The sequence below is a fragment of the Boleophthalmus pectinirostris genome, unplaced genomic scaffold (genome assembly GCF_026225935.1).
Source record: "Boleophthalmus pectinirostris isolate CB_2022bp ecotype Guang Dong unplaced genomic scaffold, ASM2622593v1 HiC_scaffold_2823, whole genome shotgun sequence".
Lineage (NCBI taxonomy): Eukaryota > Metazoa > Chordata > Actinopteri > Gobiiformes > Gobiidae > Boleophthalmus > Boleophthalmus pectinirostris.
Genome location: NW_026571288.1, coordinates 1,168,044 through 1,182,993, shown reverse-complemented (window position 1 = coordinate 1,182,993; position 14,950 = coordinate 1,168,044). Strand labels below are relative to the sequence as shown.

At 38.5% G+C, this 14,950-nt stretch overlaps 1 pseudogene; it reads left to right on the top strand.

The window, feature by feature from the left end:
• Positions 1–8,204: 8,204 nt before the first annotated feature.
• The window catches only part of LOC129410866 (dynein axonemal heavy chain 12-like), a 28,246-nt pseudogene continuing 21,500 nt past the window's right edge, over positions 8,205–14,950 (top strand).

The window sequence follows — 14,950 nt, the reverse complement described above, 5'->3', positions numbered from 1 at the left end:
AAGAATCAGAATACACTAAACCAGAGGTGTCAAACTCATTTTGGTCCAGGGGCCGTATCCAACCTACATGTACTTTGATCCCAAAGGGGCCAGAACTCATGATATATAAACCTCAAAAATAACAATAAGTTCAAATATTTGTGCAGAGAAACAGAAATCTTTTTTAATTGATGAACTCTTTCTTTAAAAAAAAAAAAAAAATATATATATATATATATATATATATATATATATATATATATATATATATATATATATATATATATATACAGTCGAGCGAATGAATTCTAACACTGCAAGGTCAGACGGTTTCTAGGAAGTGAAACCCCGGCTCATGAATCAGGCTAACAGAGTAGGGCTTTAATTTGAGATGTAGAAAAGGCACAAATCTCCCCAAAACATACAAATGAACCAAATAATCTACGTCCAGTTGGGGAATACTTGTCCACACTCCTCAAAGATGTGTTTAACTCATGTAGACTTTTTTTTTTGCAGTGCAGAGACATGTCCATATTTGTATTTCCTTGTCGCTGACCTGAGTGTAGCCTGAACAGCGCCACCTGCTGCTCAACCATGCACAGACGGGAAAACTTAATCTATGGGTTTCAGAATGATGAGAGCTAGGACTGTTGCCATGGCAATTAACAATTCAAATCCAAACTTGATGTCTTTAGAATGCTCAAATGTAAAAACAGGAAAGCAACAAAACAGGAAAGTCACAACTAAACCAGGATCCTGCTCTGGTCCTGCTCTGGTCCTGGTTCAGTTCTGGTTTCGTTCTGGTTTTGATGTGGTGTGTTTAAGTGTGAACGCTCTTTGGTTCAGTGTGGGATGACTTTTAACTGCATTTGTCCTGGTTTAAATGAGAAAAATGTAAATGTGATTCAGGATTTTCTCACAATTTTTATTATTAATGATATTTTATTGTTATTATAACAAAAATGTCTTCACCAGCTGTGATCCATGGACTAAACAAGGACTAAACCAGAACTAGACCAGAACTAGACCAGGACTAAACAAGGACTAAACCAGAACTAGACCAGAACTAGACCAGAACTAGACCAGAACTAGACCAGGACTAGACCAGGACTAGACCAGGACTAAACAAGGACTAAACCAGAACTAGACCAGAACTAGACCAGGACTAAACAAGGACTAAACCAGAACTAGACCAGAACTAGACCAGGACTAAACAAGGACTAAACCAGAACTAGACCAGAACTAGACCAGGACTAAACAAGGACTAAACCAGAACTAGACCAGAACTAGACCAGGACTAGACCAGGACTAAACCAGAACTAGACCAGAACTAGACCAGAACTAGACCAGAACTAGACCAGGACTAGACCAGGACTAAACAAGGACTAAACCAGAACTAGACCAGAACTAGACCAGAACTAGACCAGAACTAGACCAGAACTAAACCAGGACTAAACAAGGACTAAACCAGAGCTAGACCAGAACTAGACCAGAACTAAACCAGGACTAAACCAAAGCTAAGTCAGGACTAAACCAGGACTAGACCAGGACTAAACAAGGACTAAACAAGGACTAAACCAGAACTAGACCAGAACTAGACCAGAACTAGACCAGAACTAGACCAGAACTAAACCAGGACTAAACAAGGACTAAACCAGAGCTAGACCAGGACTAGACCAGGACTAAACAAGGACTAAACCAGAACTAGACCAGAGCTAGACCAGAACTAGGCCAGGACTAAACCAGGACTAAACCAAAGCTAAGTCAGGACTAAACCAGGACTAGACCAGGACTAAACAAGGACTAAACCAGGACTAAACCAGGACTAGACCAGGACAAGACCAGAACTAAACAAGGACTAAACCAGGACTAGACCAGGACTAAACCAGAGCTAAACCAGGACTAGACCAGGACTTGACCAGGGCTAAATCAGGACTAAACCAGGACTAGACCAGGACTAAACCAGGACTAGACCAGGACTAAACCAGGACTAAACCAAAGCTAAGTCAGGACTAAACCAGGACTAGACCAGGACTAACTGATCTGAGACAGGTCAGAATCCTGAATCCAGAATCAGGTGGAGTTTGTGTGTAAGTGTCAGATCGCAGATGTGTGGACCTGGTTTGTGGTTCATATCTCTGTCATTCCTGGGCCTATCCACACGAAACAAAAACTGGCTCAAAGTTCAGCGTTTGTCAGAAGAAATATATGAAGCTGAAATCATCTTTTTTTCACAGTAGCTTCCAAAAGCCCAGAAATCACAGTTATTTAGTCTGTGGTGCGACTGGGTTCATTCGTGTCAGTTTTGTGTTTGACTGTGTATATTTTTTTATGCAAATTTAACATTTTGAAAGTGTAAAATCAGTGTATTACCACAGAGTGCACAGTGGGGGGAGCTTTTTACACAGAGAAAGTCCATGTGATGTTGAATGAACGTTTAAACCTCCCAGTTATTTAAAATGGCCTAAAGTGTTTAAGGCAGAGAAAAAAGGAAAATATGTGTAATTCTCTATAATGTGTTGATTTAGCCCTGGTTTAGTTCTGTTTTACTCAGACTTTAGTCTTGGTTTAATCCTGATTTAGCTCTACTTTAGTCCTGGTTTAGTCCAGGTTTAGTCCTGATTTAGTCCTGCTTTAGTTCTACTTTAGTCCTGGTTTAGTCCTGATTTAGTCCTGCTTTAGTTCTACTTTAGTCCTGGTTTAGTCCTGATTTAGTCCTGCTTTAGTTCTACTTTAGTCCTGGTTTAATCCTGGTTTAGTCCTGCTTCCTGGTTTACTTTAGTCCTGGTTTAATCCTGGTTTAGTCCTGTTTAGTCCTGCTTCAGTCCTGGTTTAATCCTGGTTTAGTCCTGCTTCAGTCCTGGTTTAGTCCTGGTTTAATCCTGGTTTAGTCCTGCTTCAGTCCTGGTTTTGTTCTGGTTTAGTCCTGGTTAAATCCTGGTTTATTAGTCCTGGTTTAGTTCTACTTTAGTCCTGGTTTAGTCCTGATTTAGTCCTGCTTTAGTTCTGCTTTAGTCCTGGTTTAATCCTGGTTTAGTCCTGCTTCAGTCCTGGTTTAGTCCTGCTTCAGTCCTGGTTTAGTTCTGGTTTAATCCTGGTTAAATCCTGGTTTAGTCCGTGTTTAGTCCTGCTTCAGTCCTGGTTTAATCCTGGTTTAGTCCTGGTTTAGTCCTGCTTCAGTCCTGGTTTAGTCCTGGTTTAATCCTGGTTTAGTCCTGCTTCAGTCCTGGTTTAGTTCTGGTTTAGTCCTGGTTAAATCCTGGTTTATTAGTCCTAGTTTAGTTCTAGTTCAGTCCTGGTTTAATCCTGGTTTAGTTCTACTTTAGTCCTGGTTTAGTCCTGCTTCAGTCCTGGTTTAGTTCTGGTTTAGTCCTGGTTAAATCCTGGTTTAGTCCTTGTTTAGTCCTGCTTCAGTCCTGGTTTAATCCTGGTTTAGTCCTGGTTTAGTCCTGGTTTAGTCCTGGTTTAGTCCTGCTTCAGTCCTGGTTTAGTCCTGGTTTAATCCTGGTTTAGTCCTGCTTCAGTCCTGGTTTAGTTCTGGTTTAGTCCTGGTTTAGTTCTAGTTCAGTCCTGGTTTAATCCTGGTTTAGTCCTAGTTTAGTCCTGCTTCAGTCCTGGTTTAGTCCTGGTTTAGTCCTGCTTCAGTCCTGGTTTAGTCCTGCTTCAGTCCTGGTTTAGTCCTGCTTCAGTCCTGGTTTAGTCCTGGTTTAGTTCTGGTTTAGTTCTGGTTTAGTTCTTTCCTAAATTACTGTCAAATTGCCTAAAATGCTGCAGAGAAAACAAGCCAGTACATGTGTAATTTTCTGTAATGTGCCCAATACATTTTTATTTTTTTAACGTCATATTTTTGTCTGTTTTGGTCGCCACAACTAATCAGTAGCTTGATGTGATTCGTCAGTTTTTAGACCAGATGCCCTTCCAGTATTGGGCCAGTGTTCTGTGCCTGGAGAGCGCAGTGTGGTCAAGTGTATTGCTCAAGGACTCAACAGTATGAGTTTTGGCAAGGTTTGCACCGGTTGCCCTCTGGTCATCAGGCAGAAGGATCATCTCAAAAAGTGAAATGATTTGAATGTTGTGAAATGATTTGAATTTTGGATTTGAACAGTTTACAGTCCCTGACAAAAGTCTTGTCGCTTATCCATTCTGTAGAAACAAAAGCTTATAACCTGACTTTAAATTAATCGATTGGTTTTAGAAATGTCTCATATGAAAGCTAAAACCCTCCCAAACTATGCTCAATATACTAAAATAAATTTGCTTCACTGAAGAAACATTGATCATTTAATGAACACAGAAAGGTCAGATTTTGGCAAGACAAAAGTTTTGTCGCCTACAGAAAATTGAACACATAATTTACTTCAAATACAAAAATATGTTGCATAACATCAGTGAATTAAGTAGTGGTGTTGTGAGATCCATATTTAATATCTTGTATGACTTCCATGAGCTTGAAGGACACATCCATGCGGTTTGACAATGATTCATACAATTTGTTGATGAAGTCATCAGGAATAGCAAAGAAAGTGTCTTACATGCCTCCCAGAGTTCATCAAGATTCTTTGGTTTTGCCTTCCATGCTTCCTCTTTCATTCTACCCCAGACATGCTCAATGATGTTCATGTCTGGTGACTGGGCTGGCCAGTCCTGGAGCACCTTGATCTTCTTCGCCTTGAGAAACTTTGATGTAGAGATAGAAGTTTGCAATGGAGCACCATCCTGCTGCAAAATTTGACCCCTTTTATGGTTGGGAATGTAAGAGCTAATACTTCTTGATATTTTAGGCTATTGATATTGCCTTCCACCCTGCAAATGTCTTGCACAGCCCCATACTGGATGTAACCCTAGACCATGATTTTTGATGATGATTCCGCCACCAAACTTAACTGTTTTCTGGGTGAATCTTGGATCCATGCGGGCTCCAGTAGGTCTCCTGCAATATTTGCAGCGGCTGTGATGTAATTCAACCGAGGATTCATCTGAGAAATCCACCTTCTGCCACTTTTCCAGTGTCCATCCTTTTAGCAGGCTGTGGGCCTTGGCAAATGCCACACGGTTTTTTAATTGCCTTTTGTTTAGTGCTGGTTTCTGTGCACTGATTCGACCATGGAGGCCATTTCGAGACAGAATTCTACAAACTGTTGTGGTTGACACAGGGACTTGAGGTGACCAGGCCTGGTGGAGTCTGCTGCAGTGGAAAAGGGGCTGGCCTTGGATTTTCGAATCAACAAACGGTCCTACCGAGCAGTTGTCTTGTGGGGTCTGCCGGACCTGGGCTTGTCAAAAACATCTCCAGTCATTTCAGATCTTTTTCTTATTCTTTGTACTTGACGCTGAGACACATTGAAGGTGTCACCACCTCAGCAGTGGATCTGGTCTTCAGCCTCTTGATAATTAACGCTTTGGTCTCAGGGTGGATCTTAGGCATGTTGTCAGAGGTCAAGTTGCAGTTGATGTGAAGGTCTGGTGTGCTGGGGTTCTTTTTATACACACCCACTAATTGATTGATCAGTAACTGATCACAGGTGAGGCTGTAATCTAGGATTGGGTGCATCATATGACAAAGCGACAAGACTTTTGTCTTGCCAAAATCTGACCTTTCTGTGTTCATTAAATGATCCAATCTTTCTTCAGTGAAGCAAATTTATTTTAGTATATTGAGCATAGTTTGGGAGGGTTTTAGCTTTCATATGAGACATTTCTAAAACCAATCGATTAATTTAAAGTCAGGTTATAAGCTTTTGTTTCTACAGAATGGATAAGCGACAAGACTTTTGTCAGGGACTGTACACACGGTCACGATCAGGGGTGGGACGAGATACAATTTCCACAAGACAAAACGAGACACGAGATTTAAATCTAGGAGCCCGAGACATTTTGAAATTATTTAAGCTTTATTAAATACTTTGTGCATTTCAGTTCGCAGTTTTAATCTCACTATTTTTGATTCACTTTATTTCATACTTCTGTTGTCACTGTAGCTCTGCTTTTTGAAACTACAACTACAACTGTAACTCGGAAGTACTTTACTTTTTCAGTATTTTTTCACTCTATCCTTAAAAAAATCTCACAAGATCATTTTTACTATTTCAGATTTAATCCTGCTTTAGTCCTGGTTTAGTCCTGCTTTAGTCCTGGTTTAAGTCCTGGTTTAGTCCTGCTTTAGTCCTGCTTTAGTCCTGCTTTAGTACTTGGTTTAATCCTGGTTTAATCCTAATTTAGTCCTGTTTAAATCCTGCTTTACTCCAGGTTTAGTCCTGCTTTAGTCCTGGTTTAGTACTTGGTTTAATCCTGGTTTCATCCTAATTTAGTCCTGTTTTAGTCATGCTTTACTCCAGGTTTAGTCCTGCTCTTCATTTTGAGACTACGACTCTCTCTCAAAAAATGTAACTTGCAAGTACTTTTTTCCCCTGTATTTTTTCAGTCTAACCATAAAAACATGAGGGGGAAAAAAATTAGATTATTTTATAAAAAAAAAATATATATATATTTATTTTTACTATTTATTCTTAGTTTTGTGGAAATTTTGTTTCGCGAAGTCTTATCCCTTCCCTCGTTGTGACATTTGGACTTGTTTCAACAGAATTCCGAGAAATTCTATCTGACCTGTCATCTGTGAAATTCTGATCTATCAGCAGATCAATTTGTTTTACTTATTCTTATTTTTACAGCAAAGAGTGTTTACCTCACGCTCTCCTCGGGGTCACATTGACCCGAAGAAACTTTTTTTTTCCTTCCCGCTCTTGGGGCGGGTCAATCAGATCCAAAAATGTATTTTCAAATAAATTCTTGCCATGCAATTTGACCCCGAGGAGAGCGTGAGGGTTTAAGTAAGTCTACATTGTACTTTTACCGGTGGATTAGTTTCCTAGTTATGCAATTTAAAGGTTCAACTAAGTCAGGTCCGAGTTCTGTGGCCCTCAGAACAGTTTTTTGTGGCCCTCAGGCTTCAGGCTAACACAGGGGCCTTCACTGTACACCGCGTTTGTTACTGCGACTTTTGTTTTGTTGTAAAGTCATTTCAACTCCGAGATATCTTCTTACAGCGAAACCACGAAGGTGAAGGACAAGGCCACAGCACGCGGCGTCAGAGAGGAACTCAAACCGCTGACCTGCTGGTTATGTGGACAGCTTCTGAACACTCTGTACTCGAAAGATGAAGATGTCAGTGTTCTGAATCCAAGTCATTTTAAAGCCCTCTGGAAAAGAAAAACGTGCATCTAATGTAATTCGGAAAATGCATACCCAATGATAAATGAATAATAATAATAATAATAATAATAATAATAATAATAATAATAATAATAAACTATACTGTACCTGTCACTAAGTAATTCATAATTAGCCTGTTCATATCTGCTCTTTGAATGTGGACGTTGTTGATCTTATCCATCCATTCCTCTTTTGTTACGTCCTCTGGTTTCTCCGCATAACTCATTATCCTTTAAGAAATAACGATAATAAAGTTCGACTTTGGTCTAATCAAGCTCGTTCTTTGTGCTTTAAATACGTACTGATACAGTTTCGCTTGTCAACCTAATTCTGTTTATTTGAAACATACTGAAGTTCAGGCCTATAATAACAACTACACTAACGGTAACGCTGTGTTTTTAAATTCTATTTTAGGCATTTTCTTGGGGTTCACATTGTCTACTTATGTCAAATCTAGGCTTTATTATCATATTAATCCATCAAAATTCACGATAATGTTTGAAATAGTTATATTACCTTATATATTGTTGAGCTACGTCGGCGACAGCTAGTAAGATAGCAGTAAGCTAGCGGGTTTTTCGTTAACTTCTGGTCATTTCTTCGATCAAAAACTGCCAAACCCGGATAAACAGCGCCATTTATAGACTTTAGAAAAGATTAAATTAAGTTGCAAACACTTCGTTGCATTTCCTTAAATTAGTTCTCCTCTGCTTGCAGTAAAATAGTTTTGTTGATATTAGTAGTAATAATTTGTAATTACTAAAATATATTACTAATAAAGTATTTTCTACACCAGTCTGTTCTCCTGTTTCGCGTTGCCATGGTAACAGTTCGTCGCCATTTACCTTCACGAAACATTACCTAAACAACATCAACAAAAGTCCAAGCATTGTTTATTCTACATGAACAAACAGGTAAGATGTCTGTTAAAATGTTGTGTTATAAACTTGATCATTAATTAACTTGGCAATCTAACTTAATGATTTCCTTTGATGTTTAATGTTTTTTTGGTAGAAATGGCAACCTCCGGTAGAATTTTCAAAGACGAAGAAGTGGATGGTTTGCCAAAGTTCCCAGTCCTGCCGCCAATTGACACAAAGCAGGTCGACGCTGTCAAAGAGACATGCATGTTGATTAATCAGAAACTTCAGAAGCGTCGAAAAAAGAAAATGCAAAATGACCAACGTCGATTGTTATTGTAAGTGTTCTGTCAGGTTGGAACCACTTGCAGTTAACTACAATGTTAGCTGGCTAAAGCAGTTGTATTGTATATACTGTCATACAGGGTGTCCAGGGCCATGGCTGCCTATAGACGGTGCTTGGATAACGAACCAGAGAGCTCATCACCAGAGCCACAGTTTCCACCCTCTGTAAGAAATACACAGTTAGACACTGTCTACATAAAATATTATTTATTTCAAGCATCCATCTAACACAGTGTTTTCAAATTTATCACAGATGATCAGTGAAGACCAGAAGGAACGGGTTGGTTTACAGGTTTATGCCATTAACAGAGAAATGCTTATGTTTGAGAAAATAACATTTGCTTCTCCTATTTTCAGATGAATTATGCATTTTTAAAGAAACGTGTGGAAAGTGGTCCATTTACTCCAATACAACAAGAATGGCTGCACTCCATCACTGGCCGACTCCTGCCTGAACTTAAAAATACTCCAAGAACACAGGCACTGTTACAGGAGCTCTGCACAGAAGTGAGCGAGGACTTCCGTAATGCAATTGTCAAACATACAGGTATTTTTTTATATTTAGTGTCTTTACTCTTAAGTGTGTGTTTGCTACTAATAGAATTGGTTACTTTAATGTATTTTGCTTTTGCATCAGTGGGCTCAATTTTAAAAGAACCACACAAACAGAATACTGAGAAACAGGAAGTTACTTCACTTGAGTAAGTTACACAATAAATGTATCAACCTAGACAACATATTGTAAATATTTTGTCTTGTGCAATAGAATTTTGGATTTCTCACAACCCTGGCACGAAAGCTTTGTCCAAAGCCACAGGAAGATCAAAGCAAATTTGCACATTCTTCATCCAGTGATGCAGATAATACTGGACATCAGTTACACCACATTTTCTCCAATAGTCTTAGCTGATCTTTCAGATTACAGGTAATAAAATGCACTGGGCATAATAACAATGTAATAATAGCATGATTTATTATGTCTAATGTTTATTCAGAGTTTCAGGGCCTGTTGACTGTAAAAGTTTACACAATAAAATGGCATTGGAGTGCAAGAGAACAGAAGGAGCACATAATGAACACTTGGTTTCTGAAAATTATTCATCTGCTAACCCTAAGAGATACAGTAAAGGGTATTAAAGAAGAGAAGTTGGACTCTTTTTACAACTGTGCATCCACTCTTATGTCCAATCTGGTGAGATTACTGTGTCATTTTTTATGGTTAAGATCAAATACTTGGATATACAGCACATATACTATTTCTTACATTCAAATTTGTTTATAATATTTTACAGCTTAAGTCCCTGCTTCATAAAAGTGTAGCACAATATGCTAGTCTTTTTGATGAAAAGAATCAGCACAGCCTGCCTTTGTTCAGAATGTCTCTGACATTTGATGATGAAAAGATGGAGATTTACCCAACCTTACAAGATCTAGGGGGAGCCATTTTTGGGATTCTTAATTCAATAACAAGTACACTGCAGGTAAGTGTGGCTCAGACTTCAGGCTCAGAATTTGTTTGAAGAGTTATGTCAAACATTTGTTGTTTATATTTCTAAAGAAAGTACCGACTGTCCAATCATGGCTGGCTCAGTCAACATCTTCATTTGTGGACGCTAAAGTGGCTGATCATATATGGGATAGTGCTAATGCCATACTGAAGACAGCGGTTGAAAAAAATTTAGAGGAACCTGACAAATATTTCCAGAGTTATGGTAATATTATACAAATTATGTCTTTTTGACAGTATATAAGATTACAATAATTATTTTACACAAAATAATATTTGTTTACCTTTACAGTTGAAAAATATGCATGGCTTGTTAATGGAACTGCACAAACTCAAGTGAAGTTGTTCATGGAGGAGGAGCATTCTTTTGAAGAATATACTCAGGTACTTACTTAAAAATAAGGTAGACTTTACAATAGCCATTATATAAATATATATATAACCCGGTCTGATATTTTAAGAAAGTGGAGGAGTTCCATCGTTTGTCCAAAGAGATTATCGACCTTCCAGCCAAAGCCCACTTCACAATGGTCCATCTGGATTGTGAAGAACTAAAGCAGGGACTAGCCAACAAAGCTAAACACTTTGCTGAAGAACTCATCAAGAAACTAGTTAACAATCACAGACTGCTTATTGTGGAGTAAGTGGTTTAAGTATCAATTTATTACATAAATTACTATACAATTGGCTCCATATGTAATTTATATCACGTTTTCTGTGTGTTTGAAGGATTTGTTCAGAATTTGAAACAATCAATGCGAATGTTCAGGAAGTACCAGAAAGCACAGAAAAGATGAATGAAATGATTGACTACATCAACTGTACCAAAACAACAGGTCTCTCACAACTCCAGGAGAAAATATCTGTGAGTAGGCCTACAGTGCTTAGGCTTTAACTAATGATTTATTTTCCTTCATATAACAGTTTGTGTATAATGCTTCTGTACCAGGAATCCCTTAAAAGATTCCTGTACCTTGTGCATGTCCACAAATTTGAGCCTGATGATTTGAACCTTCAAAAAACTGTATTTCTGTGGCCACAAAACATCATGCAGGCATTTGAAGTAAGTGATGAGGTAATCCTCTTCTCTCTCCGTATGCTGTAAAATAATTGTTTCTTGTAATATAATACAGAGTTGTTGTTTTTTTCTAGGTGATAGTTGAGCTGATTGAAGAAAAGAAGAGAAAAACTAATGTCAAAATTAGCCCACAGAATTCTTGATTTCCCAGAATGTTCAGAGCTAGACCTGATTCCAGAGGTAAAAAATACAATTACATGTAACCAAATATGGTTATGAATATTATGTTTTCTAGGCCTTATATAAAATTTGTCCTAAAACTGGTCTTGTTGCAGTATGTGGCAGATATTAGGACTGTTCAGAAACTGATCCGGGAGGCAGAGGAAGCTGTAGAATACATCAATAAAGAAGAAAAACTTTACGACATGACGCAAACCAGTTACCCAGAAGTAGCTGCAATTAAAGAGAGCATTGAACCTTACCAGAAACTCTTTGGGTTTGTGCTGGAGTGGCAGTGCACAGAAAAAAGTATGATTTACTGTATGGTTCCATTTAGTTTATTTATTGTGGTAACAAATATGTGGCATAAACAGTGTTGGGAAGGTTACTTTTAAAATGTAATCCCCTACAGATTACAGATTACACTCCCCAAAATGTAATTTGTAACGTAATCCATTAAATTACTTAAAGTGAGTAACGTAATCTGATTACTTTGGATTACTTGATATTGTCATGTTTTTTTAAACGACATGAATGTAGCAACCACATCCTCAAAATTCTTGTTTGTTGTCTTCAAATTGTCTGAGCCCAAGTCTCCATGAATAAGCAACTGTTTGCTGTAGAGAAACAAAGACCACGATATCTTAATATAAGAGGTTTTGTCTGTTAAAAGACAGTAACAAGATAAGCCTTTCCTTCACCAGATTAAAAAATATTATTGATAGAGAAATTATATGAGATCACCTTAAATTATGTCAACCTACTGTTAGGTGTCATGTTGTTTAGACCTGGTTTAGTCCTGGTTTAGTCCTGGTTTAGTCCTGATTTTTAGACCTGGTCTAGACCAGGTCTTTAGTTCTGGTTTAGTCGTGGTTTAGTCCTAGTTTAAACCTGGTTCAGTCCTGCTTTAGTCTTGGTTTAGTCCTGGGTTAGTCCTGGTTTAGTCCTGGTGTTAGTTCTGGTTTAGAGGCGCACAGGAGGAAGTGCGGTTTACGCGAGAAAACACGGTCCACACGCGGCGCACGAGACGGCGGTGTCCGCGCTGTAACTACGGAAGGAGACGTGGTCCGCGGGTTCTCAGGTCGATGACGATGATGAAGGTGTTTGTGTGTGTTTGTGTTTGTGTGTGTTTGTGTGTGTGTGTCCCCTCATGTGGCAGGTCACTATAGGACAGTAGTGCAGATATTATGAGTCTATGCAGGTTGTTTTCACCAGTGCCAGTAGCTCCGGTTTCACATTTAAATTGTAGGCGATTTTATATTTGTTTTTTTTATATATATATCTCACATCGGGAGAAGAATTTCCAAGACACAAATGCGTTTTTACCAATGCACTGCTGCTTCCACTGTGTGACTGACACCGCCAACTTTAACATGACGTTTCCATCGCTCTTATTGCGCGTGTTCTGTTTGGACTTCAGGCAATGAGTGAAATTACCGAAATAAAAAAATAAATAAATGGGATGTAGCACAAAATGTGAAAACAGGAAAATACCGCCTTGTAATCCACTTATTTCAGCAAAGTAACTGTAATCCAATTACCACTCATTGAAACAGTAACTGTAACGGAATACAGTTACTCATAATTTGTACTCTGATTACGTAACGGCGGTACATGTAATCCGTTACTCCACAACACTGGGCATAAACCTGTTACCATCCACCTATTTTGGCGTGTGCACAATAGCACTACATACCCAAGTGCCATAGCTTATTAAAAGAAAACCTTAGAACCCACATACTTGTGTGAGGCACCATTTTAAAGCTTAGGCCTTCTAGTTTCTATAGATATGCATCTGAAGACTGGCGTATCTATTCTAATGTCACTGGACAAGATTCAAACTATGCTGGATGACCAAATAGTTAAGACTCAGACAATGAGGGGCTCACCATTTATTAAGCCATTTGAACATGAAATCAAGGCAGGTTACTGATATTTTACAAAAACATATCGGGCTTACTTCACATTAATTGATTTTCTTTTTTTATACAGAGTTGGGAACATCGTTTGCTTCGTATCCAAGGAACCATTGATGAGTGGCTAAAAGTGCAGGCCCAATGGCTTCATCTGGAACCCATTTTCTCCTCTCAGGACATCATGCATCAAATTCCAGAGGAGGGACATCTTTTCCAAACTGTTGATAAAATCTGGAGAGAGGTCATGAGACACTGTGTCAAGGACCCTATGGCATGCATTATATTAAATGTTGTAATGTTATTAGTCTTATGGCTATAACATAAGCCTTTATATGTTAGTAGATAATAATATGCTCTGCTTGCTTTAAAGATCCTACCAGCAACATCACTGCCTGGTTTACTTGAAAAGCTACAGGAATCCAATAACCTACTGGACACAATTATGAAAGGTCTAAATGCATATCTTGAAAAGAAGCGCCTTTTCTTTCCAAGGTAAGATGATGAATGTGCTTTATACATACAAAGAGAAAAATTTAGACAACACCAATACAGTTATAAGTTTCTGTCATCAGGTTCTTTTTCTTGTCAAATGATGAAATGTTAGAGATTTTGTCAAAGACCAAGGATCCCTTGCGAGTTCAGCCACACCTTAAAAAGTGTTTTGAGGGTATCTCTAAACTGGACTTCTTACCCAATTTGGATATCCAGGTGCACATTATGCTCTATTTTATTTTATCACGAAAATGACAACATAATAATCATTTCTCTCCTGTAGGCCATGTATAGCAGTGAAGGGGAGTGTGTTGCCCTTGTCCAGAACATTTCCACAGTAGAGGGCAAAGGGGCAGTGGAGAAGTGGCTGGTGCAGGTGGAGGATGTGATGCTGCGCAGTGTTAATGATGTGATTGCTTGTTCGAGAGAAGTTAGTGAATTCATGTCCAATATTATTAAGATCTTGTGTGTATCATTTAACTGTATGATTATGTCCTTTTCAGGCCTATGCTGAAACCACCCACAGCCAGTTGGTGAGGGAGTGGCCTGGACAGGTGGTGCTTTGTACTTCACAAATCTTTTGGACATTGGAAGTACATGAAGCTATTAGAGCAGGGGTTAGTTTAAAATTAGTTTAGTTAAGATTTCAAGATTCTGAAATATACATAAAGTACATAAAATTCTGACAATGTGCGTGTTAGAATTATCAACTGTGATGTCAAGTATGCTTATGAATATCTTGGCAACTCTCCACGTTTAATCATCACTCCACTGACACACAGATGTTACCGAACTCTGGTAAGTAAAAAAAAAAAAAAAAAAGTAGTGGTGTAATATATCATGATTTCTTTAAACTGTTTCTGTTTTTTTTAGATTGGGGCTTTCTACCTAAACCTGGGTGGTGCTCCTGAGGGTCCAGCAGGAACAGGGAAAACTGAAACCACAAAGGATTTGGCCAAAGCACTTGCTGTTCAGTGTGTTGTGTTTAACTGTTCAGATGGGTTGGATTATTTTGCAATGGGCAAGGTTAGAATTTGTGTTACATTATGTTAAACCTACATGCATGTGGTTAACTCATTTGATAACATTTCCTCTTACAGTTTTTCAAAGGTCTGGCATCTTCAGGTGCATGGGCGTGTTTTGATGAGTTCAATCGAATTGAACTGGAAGTGCTTTCTGTCGTGGCTCAACAAGTGCTGTGTATTCAGAGAGCCATTGAGCAGAAGCTGGAGTACTTTGATTTTGAAGGAACAACACTCAAACTTAATCCCAACTGCTTTGTGTCCATCACCATGAACCCAGGCTATGCAGGGCGATCGGAACTACCTGACAATCTTAAGGTAAACTAAACACTTTTTTGTTATGTTGCTGTATTTGCTATATTTTCCTTTTTAACCTGACAGTA